The sequence below is a fragment of the Erinaceus europaeus genome, chromosome 1 (assembly GCF_950295315.1).
Source record: "Erinaceus europaeus chromosome 1, mEriEur2.1, whole genome shotgun sequence".
NCBI lineage: Eukaryota > Metazoa > Chordata > Mammalia > Eulipotyphla > Erinaceidae > Erinaceus > Erinaceus europaeus.
Window position 1 is genome coordinate 4,842,971 of NC_080162.1, and position 22,356 is coordinate 4,865,326.

Here is a 22,356-nt window from a genome sequence, read left to right on the forward strand (position 1 = left end):
CAAAGATTAGATATTTATAGGTGTGGGGGGTTACTTCTGGGTCTCAATTCTATTCTATGGCTCAGTGTGTCTATTTATGTTCCAGTACCAAGCAGTTTTGTTTACAGTGGCCCTATAATACAATTTGAGATCTGGGAGTATGTTGCCTCCAGTTCTGTCCTTTCTTCTCAAGGTTGTTTTGGCAATTATAGTTCTTTTCTGTTTCCCGGTAAACATTTGTGGCTTTTTTCTATTCTCCTAAAAAATGTGGTTGGGATCTTGATGGGGATTGCATAAAATTTGTATATGACTCTGTGTAGTATATTCATATTAATGATGTTAATTCTTCCAACCCATGAACATGGAATATCTTTCTCCTTCTTTGTGTCCTTTTCTATTTCCTTGAATAGTGACTTACAATTTTCAGTATACAAGTCTTTCACTTCTTTGGTTAGGTTTATTCCTAGATATAGTTTATATCTATTTATTTATTCCCTTTTGTTGTCCTTGTTTTATTGTTGTAGTTATTATTGATGTTGTTGTTGTTGGATAGGACAGAGAGAAATGGAGAAAGGGGGGGAAGACAGAGGGGGAAAGAAAGACAGACACCAGCAGACCTGCTTCACTGCCTGTGAAGTGGCTCCCCTGCAGGTGGGGAACCAGGGGCTCCAATTGGGATCCTTAAGCAAGCAGGTCCTTGTGCTTTGTGCCACCTGCACTTAACCCACTGCACTACCACCTGGCACCTTTTCCTAGATATTTTATTGTTTTTATTGCTTTAGTAAAATAGATTTTTGCCATTTTTTTTCTATGTTAATTTTGAAGTCTGACACCTTACTATATTGCCTGATAATTTCCAAAAGCTTCCTGCTGGATTCTTTAGGTTTTTCTATGTATACTATCACATCATTTGCAAATAGGGAGAGTTTGACTTCTTCTCTTCCAATCTGTATCCCTTTAATTCTCTGCTCCTGCTTGATTGCTATGGCAAGAACTTCCAACACTGTGTTGAATAGTAATGGTGATAGTGGGCAGCCCAGTCTAGTACCTTCTCTGAGGTGAAATGCTTCCAGTTTTTCACTATTGAGTATGATGTTGGCTGTAGGTTTGCTATATATGGGCCCCACTCTCTTGAGGAATTTGCATTCCCATTTTTGTAGTGTTTTGACCATTGAGGGATGTTGGATTTATTCAAAGTGTTTCTCTGCATCTATTGATATAACCACGTGGTTTTTTGTCTTACATTTATTGATGTGGTGAATCATGTTGATTGATTTATGTATATTAGATGAACCTTGCATCCCTGGGATAAAGATTGTTCATCATTTGGTCATGATGAACAATCTTTTTTTAATATACTGCTGTATCTGCTTGGCTAGCATTTTGCTCAATATTTTAGAATATGTGTTCTTCAGAGATAATCAGTCTGTAGTTTTCTTATTTTTTGTTGTATCCCTTTCTGCTTCTGGTATCAGAGTGATGTTGGCTTTATAGATGCTTGAAGGCAGTATTTCTGTGTCTTTAATCCTTTGGAAGAGTTTTAAAAGTAGAGGTATTAACTCTTCCTTGAAGCTTTTGTACAATTCATTTGTAAAACTATCTAGACCAGGACTTTTATTCTTGGGAAGGTTTTTGATAACTGTTTCAATTTTGTTGGCTGTGATTGGCCTGTTCATATTTTCTAGTTCCTCTTTATTTAATTTTGGAAGTTTGCAGATATTTAGGAAATCGTCCATTTCTTCCAGGTTCTCTAGTTTGGTGGCATAGAGCTGTTCATAGAAACCTCACATGATCTGTTGAATTTGTGTGGTATCTGCTGTGATATTTCTTCTTTCATTTACAATCCAATTTCTTTGGGTCTTCTCCCTTTTTGTTTTGTTTGCAGCTAAAGGTTTGTTGATTTTGTTCACTCTTTTGAAGAGCAAACATTTACATTCATTGATATTTTTTATGGTTACCTTATTTCCAATGTTGTTTATTTCTGCCCTAACTTTAGTGATTTCTTTCCTTCTGGTTGCTTTGGGCTTCCTTTGGTCTCCTTCCAGGCCTTTAACGTGTACCATTAGGTTGTTTATTTGAGCTTTTTCTTGTTTCCTAAAGTGTGCTTATATGACTATGAACTTCCCTCTCAGTACTGCCTTAGCTGTGTCCCAAATCTTTTGATTGCTCATGTCTTCATTTTCATTGAACTCTGGAAACATTTTGATCTCTTCCTTAACTTCTCTTTGACCCAGTAGTTGTTAAGTAGCATACTGTTGAGCTTCCCCTTTTTGGGACTTATACTAGCTTTTTGTTAATTGTTAAGTGTTAATTTAATCCCTCACTCCTGACTAAGAGATACATCAGGGTTGGGGAGAGATAGCACAGTGGTTATGCAGAGACACTCTACCATGCCCCGAGGATCCAAAGCCCCGGGTTCAATTTAGGTGCTCTGCCAACAACCAGCACCAAGCTGGCAGCACTTCTTGGCCTTGTGAGCTTCCAGACAAAGCCTGCTTATACTCTATGGGTTCTGCAGCACTGTCTCACCATGTCTCCCAATGCATCAGCAGAACAGTGTGGAAAGGCTCCCACTATAGAGCCCTACTGCTGGACCACCGGGGTGTAGATCCTCTCCTGAGTTTCCCAGCCAGCTCTCTGCCCCTCAGTTTCAGCACGGGGCTTCCCAGCTGCTACTCTTGCCTGAGGGGCAGTAGCAGTGGAGACTCACAGTTGCATTTGCTGAGCCTCAGGAGTGTCTGCTTCTCCCCTCAGCTGTCTTTTTGTTGGTAAAACAGACAAGAAGTGGCTCCATAGCCTGCAAACTTCCAGACTGTTACCAGCCGCTCAGGGGTAGCTTCAACAATGTTGTTTTCGACGGGTTAGGTTGTTTTCGCCGGGCTGGCTTCACGGGCACGGGCGGGTAACAGACGACCAGGGACTCATAGTTGAGCTGTAGGCAGTATCTCTTTATTCATGCAGGACGCAGCACAATCTAAGCCGAGCTAAGCTAAACTAAAGTATAGTAAAACTCACAATGCTGTCTTTATATATACTTGCCAAGTAGGGTGGAAACAGGATATGACATAGAGAGGGTGGAGAGAAAAGTGACTGGTAAAAATCAGAGTGTGACAAGGAGGGGGCAGATTAGGCGAGAATCCTATCACTGAACCACAAATGCCCTGGAGGGAGGGTGGAACTTGTTAACAGTAAATAGAATGAAGTGGTTATGTAAATAGAATAGTGTTAAGCAGGGGGGATTTAAACCAAATGAAACAGAAAGGGTCTCATGCATACCAACAATTCCCCCTTTATTTTTAACTAATGGCCATTGTGGGGTGAACAGAAACGTATATCGTACAGGCGTTTTCAAAATAAGTGGCATAAGACATGGAAAACAAAATAGGTGAGCAGCAATAACCAGTGTGATGCCAAGGGGAGCTTTTCTTGCCTCAAAGGGAAAGGCCTAGCAGGCGAAAGGGCATTTCTTGCCTCTGGGAACGCTTCATGCCTCTGGGGGCATCTCTTGCCTCAAAGGGCATTTCTTGCCTCTGGGAATGCTTCATGCCTCTGGGGGCATCTCTTGCCTCAAAGGGCGTTTCCTGCCTCTGTGGGCATCTCTTGCCTCTTGGGGCGCTTCATGCCTCTGTGGGCATAACCTAATAAGGAGGGGGAGCTTTCTGCCTCTGGGACAGAGCCTGCAGGCGAGGGGACATGGTCTATAAAGTTTCAAGGCAACTGGCTGAAGTTAGTCTTTGAGAAACACAGCAGCGTGTACCAGTAAGTCCGATGGAGGTGTCAGTCCAAAGTAGCTGACCACAGAAGAAAATGCCAAGGGATGAAACGCTGTATGTCTGTCTCGATGGGGAATGTCGGCCACCAGAATTCTGCTTTTCTGTAGAGAGTGATCTTTGGAGTCTGTGAATCTGTTTCTTCAGGTCGTGCCAGGTCTCATCATTGGTTTCCGGGGGCGATGTCAGAGAACCGGATCCAAATGGATTTCCAGGAATTCCATTTGAGTAGATGCTTTTTCATGTGAAGACTTTGACAGCTGAAATTCACTTACTTGTTGAACAAAACTTGTAGCAGATTAGAAGTTTACTATAATTTTTAACTCCATTATATTTGGAAGTCCTTTCTAGTATGATTTTAAGGTTGTTTAAACAGTTTAAACTCAATAAAATGTGGAAAGGTAAACAGAAGAACCACAGTTAAAAGCCTCAGGCATGAGAATAATTAACATAATCATTGCACTATCTGCCCCACCCATAACTCATACAGTTTTCAGGATTAAACGTTTCAGATTCATGTCAAGACATAAAAGAGAAATCAAAGGAGGGAAAAAACAATTTTTTGGATTGTTTCTGGATGTCTCTAGAAATCATGGCTGCGTCCAGCATTTTTTTTTTTAAGTCAATGTCAAACAAAAATTCAGTCATTCAAATCATTCTCTTATGAAACGCAACTTGAACCAGATTATCAAGATCTCACCATGTAGGATTAAGAATCCCCGGAGGGCGTCCTAGTCCAAAAAGGTCCTCGAAATTCCATTTAGGGTGCTTCTGACTGTTCCTGCTGGATTGCTTCAGGCACCCATTTTTAAAAGCGTCTTCCCATCGAAGAAAGAATCCAATCAGGAGAGTAGAACTAACCACGTGTCTCCATACTTGGGAACTGCCAGGGTACTCGAGAATGTTCTTCAAATTAGAGTAGTCCTTCTCCATGGGAAACATGCGAGAAGAAGTCCAGAAAGTCCCAGGGGAAATCCCCATGCATGTCCCAAGGTCTACGATCACGGTCATAAAGAACGAAATTATGGCCTGGAGCGAAATGTAGTCCTTTTCCTCGGGAAACATGAGAGAGGGAATCCAGAAAGTCCAAGGAGAAATCTCTGTGCATCTCCCAAGCTCTATGATCCCGGTCATAAGAAACCAAAGTTCCCAGTCAGGGAACCGAAGTGTGGCCCAGAGTAAAATGTTCCAGAGACAGAGAAACTGTCTCATAATGAAACAGTATAGGCTTTGGCAAACCTCTTCGTAAGTAAAAGAGAAGACCATAGTGCATAGGTAGGCAAAGTCTTCACTTATCTGGGAGTTGCGCAGGTCTGGTCCCACGTTGTAGGCGCCATATGTTGTTTTCGACGGGTTAGGTTGTTTTCGCCGGGCTGACTTCACGGGCACGGGCGGGTAACAGACGACCAGGGACTCATAGTTGAGCTGTAGGCAGTATCTCTTTATTCATGCAGGACGCAGCACAATCTAAGCCGAGCTAAGCTAAACTAAAGTATAGTAAAACTCACAATGCTGTCTTTATATATACTTGCCAAGTAGGGTGGAAACAGGATATGACATAGAGAGGGTGGAGAGAAAAGTGACTGGTAAAAATCAGAGTGTGACAAGGAGGGGGCAGATTAGGCGAGAATCCTATCACTGAACCACAAATGCCCTGGAGGGAGGGTGGAACTTGTTAACAGTAAATAGAATGAAGTGGTTATGTAAATAGAATAGTGTTAAGCAGGGGGGATTTAAACCAAATGAAACAGAAAGGGTCTCATACATACCAACACAACAATAGTTTTTCATTGTACTTAGCTAGGGGCTTCTCCCATACAATTCCTAATATATATAAGGCAATGTGAGAGTAAGCATAATAGGATTTTGAGCTGGTGGAAGTCAGTATTATATGGGAAATAGTGACTGTAAAGAATAGTGGGGAATCTGGTGGTAGCTCAGCAGAATAAGCGCAGGTGGGGCAAAGGGCATGGACCAGCAGAAGGATCCCTGTTTGAGCCCCCGCCTCCCCATCTGCAGGGGCGTCACTTCATAGGCAGTGAAGCAGGTCTGCAGGTGTCTATCTTTCTCTCCCCCTCCGTCTTCCCCTCCTCTCTCCATTTCTTTCTATCTTATCCAACAACAATGACATTAATAACAACAACAATAGTAACTACAACAATAAAACAAGGGCAAAAAAGGGAATAAATATTTTTTTTAAAAAAAGAATAGTGATTATTTGGTTTTGTGTTGGTCATTATGCCAGGTCTGCTGCATTGCTTGCCGCTGTGGTCTATGTACATAATCACTGTTTTGCCTGAGACCCGCCCTGCCTGAAGGGCATTGGTTTAATCCTCCCTGGCTAGATGGAATTTGCACTCTTTTCCTTCTCTCCATCCACTCTCCTACCCACTTCCTTTTCCGGCCGGCCACTTCTGCCTCGGAAGATATAAAGGCAGATTCTTTTCTGATGAATAAACACATTGCATTCCGTTCCCGCTCAGCTATGAGTTCCTCGCCCACCCGGCAGTTTTGTTAATTTGTGATTTAATACTGACTTAGAAAACTGCAAGACAGCAGGGCTATAACTCCATACATTTCCCACCACTAGCATTCTGATTACCCAGTCCTTCCACTGGAAACTACAGCAGTTCTGGTAAGGTTGCAGATATGGGTTAACTATTATTTCTACAACCACCTGTCCATATTTGTATATAATTGCCTCCCCCCCTTTCTTTTAAGGTCCCATCTTCTCTTCCTTTCCAAGTCACACATGAAACCATTACTATATCCAAATGTCCCTCTCTATTCCCTTTTCTCTCTCTCTGGGTCCTAATAACTAAGTGGTTATTTGTACTTGGATCTCATTCTGTTTTCTACCTTACACTTGATTTCTTAGTATTTTCCTCATTAAATCCTTTGTAATCCAGCCTGTTGTTTTAGACTGTGGATTTGTACTTTCCCAGTGACATCTTGGTGTCATTCATTTTTTTTTTTTAATAGCCAAGCCTCAAAGTGTGCTGAGCAAGTACACACTTTCACCATAGAGGGTATAGTCTGTGCTGCAAATTAACTGATCCTTTTGAGGAAGTCAGGGAACCTCCTTGGAATCCAATTCCCTCAATTATAATATGTTAGGATTTCCTAATTGCCCTGTGGGCTAGCTCTCTAAGGCTCTGTGATTCACTTATTTGGGGATTGTGTTCTCTTTTAATCCAACGTAATTATCCTCTAACTAGATTCTCTTCCAAATCCATTATCCTCAAATTCCATTATCTTCAAACACTATTCGCAAGTTCAGTTGTTCAACTGCATAAGGAAAATGGAAGTGGTGTTAAGAAAGTTATGAAGGAAGCAGCTTAGATAAGACATATGAGAACAGTATGGATTTATTTGATAATTTAATAATAATAATAATAACCAAAAAGCCATGGTGGTTATTGGAGGGAATTTGGAACAGGAGATAATTTTCTTTGTTGTCATAATTCATAATCTCTGTCCTGGGGTTGGAGATACACACACACACACACACACACACACACACACACACACACCCTCCTGACATCTTATAATCTTGCAAGCCAATGTTAAATTAAAAATGTATTTCAATAAAAATGTTTTAAATACTTTTTTTTTCTCACCCAGTTTTTGCCTTTTGCACATAGAAAGGGAGAGAAAGAGAGATGCTTGCTTTTCTGCTTCACCATTCATGAAGCTTTCCCCTTGCAGGTGAGGACTAGGGGTTTGAACCCAGGACCTTGCACACTGTAATGTGTCAGACAGATGTTAGATGGAACTCAGATGTTTTTAGAGTGGTTCTGTCAGTTCTTTTTGAAGAAATTTCAGGATGATTCTAGTGTCTGTGGTAAGTGGTAGTTATCATTTCTTGAGGAAGAAGATTAAGGTAAGCATAGAGCTAGACTGGACATAAAGTATCCATTTCGATATGAGTAGCTATTATTCAGGTGTGCTATGCATGAAACCCTTGAGTATACCAATCTACAGCTCAGGACTTTAGAGGTGTGGAGAGTTAAATGAGGGTCTCTGGGGGTGCACCATGAACCTGGCTCCATGAATTCTTAATTTATACATATTTGTTACATACCTTAGTGCCAGGCTCTGTGTTTCCTAGTAGCCATAGTAAAGACACAAGCACAGGTCACGGTCTGAAGGACTTTCTCTAGAAAGAAAAACATGGAAATAAGTCATGTTATAGACCAGCAATGTGAAGTGCTGTCTGACTGTAATGCAGGAGATAGAACATGTTAGGAACTCGTCAAACAAGTGGTCAGAGAATGACACTCCACAGAGGTGAAAAGAATACACACAGGCCAGCACTACAAAGAAGGTGTGGTCTGTCTGAGAATCCACCAGGAGTGTGATATCACTGATTGCCAGGAGTTTTATTGAGAAAGTAAGTCAAAGACCAAATTTTTTTTCTTTTTTTTTTTTTTTTTTTTTTTAGTGATTTAATAATAATCAACAAGATTGTGGAAGGAGAGGGGTACAATTCCATACAATTCCTACCACCAGAGTCCTGTATTTCCTCCCCTCCACTGGAAGACTCTCTACTCGTTATCCCTCTGGGAGATGGATCAGAATTCTTTATGGGGTGGAGAAGGTGGGAGTTCTGGTTTCTGTAATTGCTTCTTCGCTGGACATGGGTGTTGGCAGGTGGATTCATACCCCCCAGTCTATTTCTATCTTTCCCTAGTGGGGCAGGGCTCTCAGGAGGTGGGTTTCCAGGACACATTCGTGAGGTCCTCTGCCCAGGGAAGCAAAGGATCAAGTTTTTAAAAATTCATGTGTCCACAGTGACCCTGGGTCCATACTCCCAGAAGGATAAAGAATGGGAAAGCTATCAGGGGAGGGGATGGGATACGGAGTTCTGGTGGTGGGAATTGTACAAAGCTGTACCCCTTTTATCCTATGGTTTTGTCAATGTTTCCTTTTTATAAATAAAAAATTTTTAAAAAATTCATGCGTTCAATAATTATTTTTTCTCTGTCAGGAATAAAGAACTACTCCTAGCCATTTCCTTTTCCCACTTGCCACTTCCAGTTAAAGAGATATATAAAAGGCGTTGTATCTGATCCATAAAGGAATTACATTGTGTTCCTGCTCAGCCACTCATTTCCTGGTTCCTCTCCTGCGTAGTTGCTGAGTAAGCAGCAGCCCAGGTTGGCTCCAGCTGAGTTCTCTCCCCCAACACCCTTACTCAACTTCCCTTTCAGCATCTGAGTTCCTAAGTCGGCTGCAGTAGACTACAGTTTATTGAGGATTCACCCTGTATTTGCAAATGAATTTTCCCCCAATATAGCCTGTTTTCTCCTTGTTTAATAACATTTGGTTTGGATTAATGTCTTTATCATCAAGTTCACAAGAAAGTCTACACTATTAGAGAAAATTAGAATGACTTCTGTCTAAAACCTTTCAAGAGGATACAGTAGTTGGATGATGGCTTCAAGTGATATTTATATCTGTGTCAAAAACAAGTCACAGCACTACGGGGTCTAATTTCCAATGTTTGGAAGAATACCTAGGTAGCAGGAATTTTAAGTTCTCCTTAGTGACTTATTTGCAGGCAGCTAAGGTTTGAAGCTATATATCTAGTTTCGATGTGACTCCTTATCACAAAGGTCATTGACAATGGAACCACCGACTCTCCTCTCTGCTGGTCTTGCAGACAACATATATCCTCAGGCACCTCTTCTCTAAGAAATAATTCCATATTAAATGATTTTCCCTGCTGTATGATCTCACCATTTGCTGAATCTCGATGGACTCATACATCTAGTCAGACATATTTAAGCATTATAGTTAGTCCATTTCTGGCTCCATGTTTCAGTCCTGGTATGAAATTTATCATTTCTTCTTTCTGTGTGTTAACCTTGCAGACCTTTTGAATTCAGATTAGATTGCAACCTTTTCTTTATATCTTTTTGGTTTTATAGCTGTGCCAACTTCATTCCTAAGTTATACATTGGTCTTCAATTTTTTTTTCCAAAAAGTTCTGTGGTTTATTTTTTATGTTTAAACAGCATTCCATTTGAATTTGTCCTTTGTAGGATATATGGTCAGTATAAGTTTTACTTTATTTTTTTCTTCTGTACAGATAGCGGTTTGTCATAAGTTACTTGCTTTGAAAACCCACTCTGATAGCCAAGCCTTTCTAAGTGAACTCTTATTCCGTAGTCCAAATCCATACTAGTTTATGCTCCTGCCTTTCTACTATCCACCTTTTTAGCTGACTGGTTTCTATTCTTACATCAAGGCTCAGGTAAACAACTAAGCCTTCTGAGGCTCATTCTCTGAACTCTAGACTACTAGACCTTTCATGTTCTAAATGCCTCTGACCAAGTCCCTCTGTGAACTCACCTTAGTTCCCTGCTCCCCTGCTCTGGAGTACAGACTTATAAAAGACACGCCTCACTTCTCTGTGTCTGTGCAGTTCTTGGCACTGTCCCGACCCTGCTCAAATGGTTGTTTAAGTGAACTGACTGACTCAGGGTGTGGTTTGTTGCTTGGAAATCGGGTATTGTGAGAGAAGTCAGAACTAACACTTCAGAAACCAGGGCAGAGACATGAGAACTAAAAAGGGTGGCTCTGGAAGGTTATAGGAGTGATCCTATAAATTCCTTTTGTTTATTTATTTATAAAAAGGAAAAACTGACAAAACCATAGGGTAAGAGAGGTACAACTCCACACAATTCCCACCACCAGAACTCCATATCCCATCCCCTCCCCTTATAGCCTTCCTATTCTTTATCCCTCTGGACCCAAGGTCATTGTGGGATGCAGAAGGTGGAAGGTCTGGCTTCTGTAATTGCTTCCCTGCTGAACATGGGCGTTGACTGGTCAATCCATACTCCCAGCCTGTCTCTCTCTTTCCCTAGTGGGGTGGGGCTCTGGGGAATCAGAGCTCCAGGACATATTGGTGGGGTTGTCTGTCCAGGGAAGTCTGGTTGGCATCATGCTGGCATCTGGAACCTGGTGGCTGAAAAGAGAGTTAACATACAAAGCCAAACAAAGTCTGACCTGTGTGTCTTGGTTGCCATCCAGGCTGTGGCCACGCTATGGCCAGGACAATAACAGGTCTGAATAGTGAGGAGACTCCATCAATCGAAGAAGTTGAGTAGGGCCTATAAATGTTCGCAAGTGAAGTAAACCATACAGTGTAAATGCACTGGAATGAAATTAGTGAAAACAGGAAAAATAATCCTCTGGCCTTGCTCAGAGAGACAGACATATCATTCTGTAATGATACAAGGTGAATAATTCATTATAATTTCACAGTCTCTGTGTCATGATTTGTATGCTTGTGTAGTCAGAGGAAGTCTTTGGCTAGTGCCATTAAATCAGATCAGTTATTTAACGCTGACCTAAATCATCCCCATTCCTTCCAAAGTCATCTGGCCCCATAAAAGCAGCAGTGAAACAAAGCACAGTGAAACACTGACTCTTGGGCAGTTATTTAAAAGCTGCTACTGATGAATTTTTACTCCACAGACTAGTTACACTACTTCTCACTTTCGGCTACTTACAAACTCCTTTTCCTATCTGAAGCTTTGAGAGCATGTGTTAATTCAGGTATGTGCTGAGCAATAAGCTAGTGTCAGGTCCCAGTGTCTTGAGGGCCATTTAGAAGGTTGAGCTTTTGAACTCAAGAATGGAAGAGTGGTAGAGAAACTTTAGGAAAGAATTTCTTTTTAAAATAGAAATATTAACGTTTTCTATTTATGGGGATAGAATAGTATAAAAGAAATAGCTTAGCATCAGTATCTAAGGGGAAAATTAATTACACTCCAATCATATGTAAAAAGTTTAAGTGGAGGGAGGGGTAGATACATAATGGTTACACAAAGAGACTCTCTTGCCTGAGGCTCCACAGTCCCAGGTTCAGTCCCCCACACCACCATAAGCCAGAGCTGAGCAGTGGTCTGATTAAAATAAATAAGTAAATAAAAGGAAATAAAGAAGTTCAAGTGGATAAAATTTAAGATTTCACATCTTCTGTTCATGTGAGTAGTTACTGTGATATTGTGATATTACTATGACCAGTGAGTTTTCTGTTTCCCTTCTGAACTAAAAAAAAAAATAGAGTTCTCTATAATATTAGAAGGAAGCGAAAATTGTAATTATAGCCTACAGCCTTCATTTTTATAAGTAAATTGGGTTCGAATTCGTCCTCATTGCATTTAGGTAAGCTTGGAAAATGTATGCAACCTAACTAAACTTTCATGTGGAAAGAGTCAAATGCAGATTGTAAGTGACTCCATGTCCTAATTGAGAAATATTTGGCACATTATCCAGTATGGAATAAAGTCCTAACAGATTTCTGAAACGAGATGAGTTAATGTGAGAGCATAAAAGTCAGCCATTAAGAGTTATCACAACATACTACATTTGGTCTGGTGAATTTGTGGATTTCCACTGACCCTATCTTTTTACTCCCTTTTCCTCCATTACTGGAAGAAAATAAACATACTGAAAGGCAGCCGGATCCCAGTGGTTCCATTTAAATGCAAATAAGCTAACTGCCAGGTATTCATAGCGAATGCACTTTGTAAATCCAGGCCCAGGACTCTTGAGTTGCATGCACTGAAACAAAGTAGCTAAAAGCCCTTTGGATGATGACAGAAGAAAGGTCACTGTAACTAGAGGGTGTCTACAGAGACTCCATGATGTGTTTAGAAGTAGACAGAAAGGTCCCTATCAATGTATAAAAATGCTTATTAAATCTGGTTGAAATTTACTGTACTTGAGATCTGAGCTTTAGTATGTCAAGACATAGCACACACACACACACACACACACCCCCGGACTTCATATATATGTGATGTGTGTGTGTGTCTGTCTTCTTTGTCCATGCTAACCTATATACCTATCTAGGCATTTTATCTTCAGCATACTTTTTATTACTTTTTATTTTTATTTATAAAATGGAAATAGTGACAAGACCATAGGACAAGAGGGGTACAGTTCCCACCACCAGAACTCCATATCCCATCCCCTCCCCCAATAACTTTCCTATTCTTTAGCCCTCTGGGAGTATGGACTCAGGGTCACTGTGGGGTGCAGACGGTGGAAGGTCTGGTTTCTGTAATTTATTGCTTCTCCGCTGAACATGGGCATTGGCAGGTGGGCCCATACTCCCAGTCTGTCTCCCTCTTTCCCTATCCCTAGTGGGGCAGAGCTCTGGGGAAGCGGGGCTCCAGGATACATTGGTGCCTTTCCTATTCTTTATCCCTCTGGGAGTATGGACCCAGGGTCATTATGGGATGCAGAAGGCTAGAGATCTGGTTTCTCTAATTGTTTCCCCGCTGAATACGGGCGTTGGCGCATTGATCCATACTCCCAGTTCAGAGTACTTTTACTCCTCCATCTTTGCGTATAATATACTAGCATCACCTACATCTGTGATGTGTACCCAAATACCAGCCGAGTGCTTCCTGGTGTGTGTGGGTCTCATTCAGATTTGTGCCTCTAATGACCGCCACTCAGACCTCGATTCTTTCCCTCCTTCGTGCCAAACTTCCTGTGACGCAGACACTAATGAGCAAGGTAGCTCTTCCCTTGTCATCCAGGGAAGTGACTTGTCTAAAAGTGCAATTCCTCCAGGTGCTAGAGGCCGTTACAACATGTCAGGTGACAACAGCACACCTTTCTTTGCAACAAAAATTGTTGTCACCCTCAGGTCTATGATCCCGGACTAGTTTGCACTGATAGCTCATGTGTGTCTTCTCTGAACTATTTCTTTCTAGAAACTGTCACTTAACCTATTCTTTCCAGTGGTGTTTATTCTCCCACTACATTTGCTTTCTCTTCAGACTTCACCTTTAGCTATATAAGAGAGGAAAAGAGAATGCCCTTTGTCTTTGTAGTATCCTTGACTGTGTCTGAATAAGTCACCACTCATGAAGCTCTCCCCCTGTAGCTGGGGAGCAGGGGTTTGAACCTGGGTCTTTGTGCACTGTAATATGTATGCTTAACCAAGTGTACCACAGCCTGGCTTCACAAATAAATGTTTTTTTTTTGTAAAAATAATATAGTATATGCAGAGGTTGATCTATTATGCACACATGATGCAATGCTATTTCAATTAAAATAAAAATATAACCAACCCCCTCCAACTCAGATAATCTGGCTACCTCTCTCATTCCAAACTTCCCATCTAGCTCAGACTTCCATTATCATTATTGTTGTTATTATTAATGATCTACAGTAAGATAACAGGGCTAGAGTCCCATACCACTCCCACCACCGAAGTTTGATGCACTCATTCCTTCCCCCACCTTCCCAACAATAACCACCATCATTCTCCCAAGGTCTTCAATATGTGTTAACTTTCTTTTCATGTTCATGTGTTCCAGTTCTATGTATTCCACATATGAGTGAAATCATCTGGCAGTTGTCCTTCTTACTTCACTAAGCATAATCATCTCCAGTTCCAACCATGTTGACCCAAAGACATAACATTGTCTTTTTTATTGCTGAGTAATATTCCATTGAATATATTTCCCATACTTCTCCTCCTCCTCCTCCTCCTCCTCCTCCTCCTCCTTCTTCTTCTCCTTCTTTTGTGTATTTTATTCATTCTATTTTAAGGAGAGAAACACAGAGAGAAAGATCAGAGCACTGCTCACCTATGGCTTATAATGGTTCTGAGAACTGATACCTCAAGCATGAAAGTATCTTTGTATAACCATTTTGTGTAACCTCCCCAGCCATTTTATTTTTTAAGACTTTATTTGCCTGCAGGGTTATCACTGGGGCTCTGTGCCTGCACTACAAATCCACTGCTCCTGGTGACCATTTTATCCTTTTTTTTTTTTGATAGGACAGAGAGAAATTGAGCAAGGAGGGGAAGATACAGAGGAGGATAGAAGGATAGACACCTGCAGACCTCCTTCACCAATTGCAAAAAGCAACCCCCCCCTGCAGGTGGGGATCTGGGAGCTCAAACTGGGTTCCTTGCACTTTGCACTGTGTGCTAACAAATAAATGTTTTTAAGATACACCTTATATAACATGGGAATCTGTATAAGTAAATCACACCTCCCCAATCAGCTAGGTCTTCCTATGTTATACAGAATTTGGTTGATAAGCACAGTGTGCTCAGTGTTTGGAAACTTAACAGGGCCTAATTATTCTCACGCTTCTCTGCGTTCCTTCTTCTTTTGAGTGAGGTTGTGCTCCGGGTGTGGGAGACACTTCTCACTTGTGGATTTATGATCTATTTTATTGAAGAAGAGGATGGGAAAGTCAGAGTGACATTCCCGTTCCTGCTGTTTTTCTGAGACTCCTTCAGTTTGTCCAATACACCTAGGTGTCCTGGCTTGGAGTGGCATGCCCAGAGTCCCATCAGGTCCCTTAGTGGTTCTAGTCAGGATCTTTCATCTAGGAAATAGTTTCTCTTCACATCTTATAGGCAATAATTTTTTTCCCTATTTTCTTTATTCTAATGCTATAGTGTCAGTCCCACTCATGATGTTCTTTCTGAAATCAGAAGCCTTAAAAATTGTGAACGGGGCCAGGTAGTGACGCACCTGGCTAAATGCACACATTACAGGTTCAAACCCCTGGTCTCCACCTGGAGGGGAAAAGCTTCACAAGTGGTGAATTAGGGCTGCAGGTCTCTCTCTCTCTCTCTCTCTCTCTCTCTCCCTTTTTCCTTCTCTCTTCCCCTTCCCTCACGGATTTCTGGCTGTCTCTATCCAATAAATAAAGATAATAATGATAATGACAATAATAATAATAATAACTTGTGAAACAAGGACTGATGGTGGGTGTGAAGGTGTAGGGATGTTTAGAGTTCTTTTCAATGAGTTTGCACAAGCTGTTGACAGACTGACAAACACCATGTCTGCTATGAATATTGAATACAAAGTATATATATACATACATATATATATATATATATATATATATATATATATATATATATATATATATATATATATATATGGAACTTATGTCCTGAACTCTGTGACTGCTTTGCAGATCATTCTTGGGGATCCCTATGCCTCCCCATAGTCTGAACACACTCTTAAGGTACCTGCTTTACCCAGGTCCTCTCTGCCAGTTAATGCCCTGAAGTATTGACTAAATATTTCACATCTCCTCTTGATAGTAGTTCCAGGAAGCATACTCATTTCATTCTTCCTTTGCTCATAGTTCTTGAGCAGACCCTCAGTTTCACCCTGGTTCACTGTCTGAGTATTTATATGACACATTGTGGAATAAAGAGTGGAGAAGGTCATAAATTATTCTATACTCTCAGCTCTGAGCAAGACCTCTTTCAAAACAGTCTAGACAGAAACAAAATATCCTCAAGGCAGGGGAATCACACTCCAATCTATAAAGAGCAGTTTCCTCTCTCTCCTGTAATCTAAATCCTCTTTGTTTCCTTTTCTTTCTGGCCTTCAATGACTCAACTTGCCTTTTCATTTAAATAGTGTATTCCCAGAGAAGACTGTGAAATATTTATTTTCAAAGTTTTGAAAGAAAAAGAAAGAAAAATGATTGAATTCTGCATACTTCCGACTTGCTCCACAATTTTATTATAGGACTTGCAAGGGACTGTGATTATTATTTTTTTCAGCAGTGTGTTTATTTAAGTTGAAGCTTCAAAACATATTTATTCTTCAGATGCTGACTCTGAGATATTAAATGGTGTGCTTCCCTGTGACACATTTCATAATCTGTCAGAACAAACAATTTCCAAGTTCTTCGGAAGCTAATTGCTTTATAGATCAAATTGTTAAATGTGAGTTATAGTTTAATTATTTGGAATAGGGATGTCAGCTTGTCTAGTCTATAAACACTTTTATACTGTTGTGAAGTGAACAGAATGATCAGATAGAAGTGAACTATTGTTCTAGAGAATTTTGACATTTTTTTGTGCCTGGGTTGATATCCTTCTTCGTCATTATGTTATATGAATATGTCACCTCAAAAAAAAAAAAATCTCTGAGAGAGAAAACAGAGATGGAAAATCCATTTGGAAATTGGTGCCACTAAAACGCTCAGTTAAACATTAAATGAGAGCCCAGCACTTGTAGAATTTCAGATTAGTTTCTCGCCTCCTCTGTCTGATTTTCAGGATGAGGATTTGGCTAGTTCAGACAGCCACTGCTGGGTCAACAGTGGTCTTGGAATAATTAATTCTGAAGGTATCCAAGAGGCTTCAAGGGTAACTATGTGATCTGACCTCCAAAGGCACAAAATGTTCAAGTCCATTTGGGATTTGGGAAGGAAATTAGAGTTCAGTGTAACTGAACAAAGCCTTAGAGGATTTGACTGAGCATGAGCAGTCGTAAATCTTAGTTTGGGAAATTGGGTAGTCAGTTATACAAAGTTGTATCCAACTGAAGGACATGTCAGGTAGAAACCTAAGGTCAAAAGACCACAGAGTTTTGAGTAAACAAAATGGTGAATTGAGTCACAAGCTCCTGTATTTAAAGGGAGGTTCTATAACCTTTTAAAACTTGGCCAGTACTTCCCTCCCTCACACACACCAGAACTTGAGTGTGCTGTGCAGGCTTTGTCAGATAAAGAGAGACTTTATAAGATAAAGAGAAAGCAAGAAGGAGAGGGAAGTGTGACAACAGTGAAGCTTCCTCCAGGGCTGTGGTGTCTGGGCTCAAACCTGGAGTGAATATAGGCCTAAGCAGATACACTATCCCAGTGAGTTATCTTGCCTTCTCCAGAGGCCCTAGCTTCAACTGTAAAGGGAGAAGAAAATGCCTCCTTATCTATCCAAGTAATGCAAAGCAACCACTGACAAGTTAGGAGAAAACCAAACTTAACTACAGACTTAGTGGAGAATTCACAGGAGTTTTAGATTCTAAAGCTGACAGGATCAAAGTAAAGGTTTCTCCCCAGAGCCAGTGAATGGGCGAGATGTCTGAGGCGTCAAGGTCCCGGGGCTGATGTGGCCATAAGTAGATGACTCTTAGGAATGCTGGATGATCTGTAAGTAGGTCCTCAGCTTCCCACCACCATATCAGTGTTAAGAGCCTGAGCCAGATCCAGGGATTGTCTTTATAATAATCACTTTGATTTGGACAGTACCCTCATTTCTCAGTCTCTTCAGTAGTGAAGAGAATTATAAAAGTCTTCTCTTTTAGGTTCAACTAATCTCACCTGAAAATAATTCACAGGTCCAAAAGTTTTTCCTCTTGGGGAGTTCTGTATTTCGAATCAATTTGAGTGGTAGGGGAAGGTTAGAGTTGTCTTTAGGGTACCATAGATTTTAATTATTTTAAAGATGACAATGCTTACAAATAGCTTAATCATATGAACTTTGTATTCTTCTAAGATAGAACAGCCCTGTGAAAATAAAATGCAGGAATCATAACCCAAGCCTTATTGTTCTCAACTAACTAATTGTATGATCATTATCTTCTATTTTAATCATTTAGGCATACCAAGGTGGTTTATAATATTAGCAGTTATATTTTGGGATTATTAGTAAGTAATGCAGTGGTTTCTATCACATGCCTTTTAACAAAAAGGAAAGTGTCTAGGAATCCTGCGCTTTAATAAAGACAAGAATAATTTAATTATAAGTTAGGTAAAAATTTACTTTAGAATGATTTATTTTATATCAGGTTAGATTGTCAGATTTGATTCCAGATTAGGTTAGAACTATGGGATTAAATTTAAATTGCCAATTAAATGATGGTATGTTTCATTATCTATAATTATAAGTCTGGTCTAGAAAGTGAAAGTGAATCAAACACACTCACTAAGGAGCAACATACGGGGATATCCAGTCTTGCACTCAGTCTCCTGCCAAACAACGTTAATTATTTGCAGATATCTTTAAAGAAATTTAAATGGGTATTTACATATTAACATTGAATTCTGAGAATCTAGAGACATGCATGTTAACAGTAAAACATAAACCTTTCCGTCAGTAAAGGGAACACTCAATTTTTCTAACATCTAAGTCTTGGCAACATTCAAATTACTGTATTTGCAAGGATGTCTTCTTTTTTTATTATTTACTTATAAAAAGGAAACACTGACAAAACCATAGGATAAAAGGGGTACAACTCCACACAATTCCCAACACCAGAACTCCATATCCCATCCCCTCCCCTTTTAGCTTTCCTATTCTTTATCCCTCTGGGAGTATGGACCCAGGGTCATTGTGGGATGCAGAAGGTGGAAGGTCTGGCTTCTGTAATTGCTGCCTCGCTGAACATGGGCATTGACAGGTCAATTCATACTCCCAGCCTGTCTCTCTCTTTCCCTAGTGGAGCAGGGATCTGGGGAATCAGAGCTCCAGGACACACTGGTAGGATTTTCTGTCCAGGGAAGTCTGGTTGACCTCATGTTAGCATCTGGAACCTGGTGGCTGAAAAGAGAGTTAACATCATGAACCTAAAGACTGGAATAGTGCAGATGAAGAGTTGGTGGGGGGGTGGGGGTGGTCCTCTGTTTTGATAGCTAGTAGGCCTATTTTAGTTATATTCCAATGGGCCTGTGGTTGTACTAGTCTTTTTTTTTTTTCTTTTTTTCCCCTGAACCTGAAATCTGATATGCAGGTGGATCCAAGTTATTGTCATGGCTGGAAAAAGGACCAGAAAGCTGGATCAGGGAAGAGAGTAGCTCCCAAATATGGGAAAAGTGTATAAATATTGTTGACTATAAACCCCATCAATTTGATGTGATCTGGGGCCCTTATTCAGTTTAGGAGCCTGTGTGACCTCTGCATCCGTGTAGATCTGAGCTCACATTCTGTGGTCATCAGTGAGGATGTCTCTCTTAAACGTACAGGTGCCAGTTCCTTTAATCTGTGATTTTGAACTCAGACGTCTCATTCAGACCTTCATTCAGTGTCTACTGAGCACCTGTTGTGTGGTAGTCTCTGCTCTCAGTTAAAACACAGGGGAAATATAGCAACTTTTAAATCCTGTGAGTAGCAGGTGATAGGGGAAACCCTCGCAGATGCAAACGCAAAGGGATCATTTCCAACCATGAAGGGTCTGAGGACAGAGCGTTTTCTTACAGGAAGCTCAGGTGTGCTGGTCCCTCTGTGTGGGCTGACTTCCCTGTCCCATCACTGGAGCCCACACAGGGGCAGACTTCCTTATGCTAGGCAGAAGATTCTTCCACTGGAGAAGCAACAGAAAATGCCAGCTCTCTATAAAAAAGGAGAACAGATGAGAGAACAAGATGAACACAGCTTGGTGGTTACTTCCTAGTCTGTGAAGTATGTATGCTAGGCCATCTCCTCTGTGGTGTAGTGAGGAGAGTTGAGAGGGATCTTAAATTCTAATAAAATGTTAATTGAACGAAACACCAAGAATCTGAAAGATACCATGCCCTTGACCTTGCTGTCCTTCTACATATCATAACTGCTCCCATCCCATGTCAGTTTTAGGAACCACATATGTTCTTTTTTTTTTTTTTTTAAAAATTTATTTATTTTCCCTTTGGTGGCTCTTATTGTCTTTTTATTATTGTTGTTGTTATTAATGTCATCGCTGTTGGATAGGACAGAGAAAAATGGAAAGAGGAGGGGAAGACAGAGAGGGGGAGAGAAAGATAGACACCTGCAGACCTGCTTCACCGCTTGTGAAGTGACTCCCCTGTAAGTGGGGAGCCGGGGTTCGAACTGGGACCCTTAAGCTGGTCCTTGCTCTTTGTGCCACATGCGCTTAGCCCTCTGCGCTACCATCTGACTCCCCCCCCTTTTTTTTTACTATCTATTTATTGGCTAGAGACAGACAGACAGTAAGAGAAAGGGGGAGATAGAGAGGGAGAGAGACAGAGAGACACCTGCAGCCCTGCTTCACCACTTGTGAAGTTTCCCCCCTGCAGGTGGGGACTGGAGGGAGCCACAGGTGTTAAGAGTTAAAATCCACCTGTGTCTGATTTCAAATAAGTGCAAACACCCAGCTATCCCAGTCATACTTTCATACTCCAAACACCTAGTAAGGCATTAATAGGATGCCATTGATGGGCGGAGCTACTGGAGGGTGCCCATATGATATACATATTTTGCTTTACTCATCTTTTTTGTCCTTAATGCCTAATAGCAAATCCAAATTGAGAGCCTGAGATATTTTCTGAGAGAACCACTGAAGACAGACTAGTGTTATTTATTATTATTTTTTTTTTACCAATCCTCATGTCATGAACATTTTGTTTCAAGGCCCCAAGAGAAATATGGAGCACAGATATTTTGTTAAATGAAACAGATCAGTGGAATAATTTTCAAATGCAGTCTTGTTTTTGCTTACAAATACTTGTTTGCCTTCGCAGAAATATGTGTGATTAAAAGCATGCATTCATAAACAGACCTTGAAAGACACACACACTGAACTCTGTGTACCCTCTGACAGTGGAAGTCGGGGAGAGGACACAGGGAAGAAACTTAGTTTTACTTCAAAAAGAAAAATGCCTAGTATGGAATGGGATATAAACTGCTCATCTGATAACAACTGGCTTGTCAGTTATCATTTCACTCAGGAACGTGATTACAAGTTGTTACTAAGAAAATGAGATTATTATTATTATTATTTAGTAAAAATGGAATACCAGATTGTTACTTTTTCTTTTTTCTTTTTTTTTCCCCTCCTCCCGGGTTATTGCTGGGCTCGGTGCCTGCACCATGAATCCACTGCTCCTGGAGGCCATTTTTCCCCCTTTTTGTTGCCCTTGTTATTGTAGCCTCATTGTGGTTATTATTATTATTGCCATTGTTGATGTTGTTCATTGTTGGATAGGACAGAGAGAAATGAAGAGAGAAGGGGAAGACAGAGAGGGGGAGAGAAGGATAGACACCTGCAGACCTGCTTCACCGCCTGTGAAGCGACTTCCCTGCAGGTGGGGAGCCAGAGGCTCCAACCTGGATCCTTAAGCTGGTACCTGCGCTTTGCGCCACCTGCGCTTAACCCGCTGCGCCACCGCCCAACCCCCCAGATCTTTACTTTTTCTAAGTATGCAAAGGAAAATGTGACTATTCTGGGTGACGCATATAAATGAGAGGTGATTTGAAGAGTGAGTAGACTAAGTGGAAACTTGATGTTTAGGTATAACGCCCAACGCTGACACAGGACTGATGAAGGCTGCATGGGAACGATGAATTCTGTTTCCCTTCCTAAAATATGCTGTCCTTGCCACGCTGGAGAGCAGGATAAGACCAGATGGCACAGTTCTCATTTTCCTGCTATCCTGCCTCACCCAGAGATCAACTTTCTCCCTTTTCTAACAGAAATTACTTGTGTTATTGCAGGAGTTATGTTCACCTTGGGAATGGAACGAATGACCATGTTAGTGTCAGAATACTGACACACTGACTGTGATAATCCTCTTGCAACCTTCCTCTGCTCTCATTTGCTAGTTTACCAGCTCACAGAGGCTGGACCAGGATTTTGTCCATCAAATGAAGGCATTCTGTTTGACAGTACAAAGTATAAATAAAGCAGTGAGGCAAACAGAGGTTGACTTAACTTACATTCCAAGTGAACCTGACTGACTTCCAAATGAAGACCTTTAGATGCTACAGTAATTTCTCAGCAGAACAGAAGTGCTATCCTGATGAGTATACTAAGACCAGGAGAATGGCAAACCAAAGAGGACAGGAAGACCAGTTTAATTATGGACTCTG

The 22,356-nt window shown here is 40.9% G+C and overlaps 1 protein-coding gene across 2 annotated transcripts in view; it reads left to right on the top strand.

Moving 5' to 3' along the window:
- PRKG1 (protein kinase cGMP-dependent 1) overlaps positions 1-22,356 on the top strand; it is a 1,377,090-nt gene that overhangs the window by 1,124,975 nt on the left and 229,759 nt on the right. The window lies entirely within an intron of this gene.